We start from the raw sequence: 842 nt of genomic DNA on the forward strand, positions 1-842 counted from the left end.
AAATATTAATGCTGGCACGGCTTAATGACTATTTTAGAAAGGAATCTCTGTTTCTAGATATATTTTAAATCGCAGTGTGAAAAAGAGAGAGTATTGGCTGGTCTGACGTCATTTCATGGAGTCCTGCTTTTTTGTGACAATATCCGAAATGTTAACGATATGTGCACAAAAAGCGTGACTCGGTTATGTATGGGGTCATCCATAAATGACGTCACGCTTTTTTGACGATTTTTACCCCCTCCCCTCCGTCACACGTCGTCACAAAAAGCCAGACCCCCCCCCTAAAATGACGTCACACCTCAACCTACAACCCCCCCCCCCTCAAAATTGCAGTTGATTATTTTTTTTTAAACATCGATATTTTTCCAAAATCTTGTCTAAACTATTATAATTTATTAAAACAGTTATTTAAAACGCGAAATAACGTCTAAAATTCGTTTTCTAACATTGCTTTTTTATAATCCAAAAATGTGACGTCGCAACATCTGACCCCCCCCCCCCCCCTCATCACACATCGTCACAAAATTACGAACCCCCCTCCCCCTACGAGTGTGACGTCGTTTATGGATGACCCCTATGACTTCGGAGATTCAAGGACCCTTGAAAGCCTTGCGGCACGCACTACTGCCAGAGTTAACAATTTCCTCACCAGACAATATGCGATGAAATAGTTTGTTTGGGTGTCTCCTTTCTCAAGAAATTTTATTCATTTTATTAAAAGAGAAAATTGCTGAAATAGACTTTAATTAACAAAGTAATAATTTAGAATGTTTAATCTTTTTTCCAGTGTACATGCTGGCATACTAAATAGTAAAATACCCATTCAGAATATTCAGATCTAG

Source organism: Physella acuta, unplaced genomic scaffold, assembly GCF_028476545.2.
Source record: "Physella acuta isolate Inbredline_101_S28 unplaced genomic scaffold, ASM2847654v3 ptg000283l, whole genome shotgun sequence".
In the NCBI taxonomy this organism is placed as follows: domain Eukaryota; kingdom Metazoa; phylum Mollusca; class Gastropoda; family Physidae; genus Physella; species Physella acuta.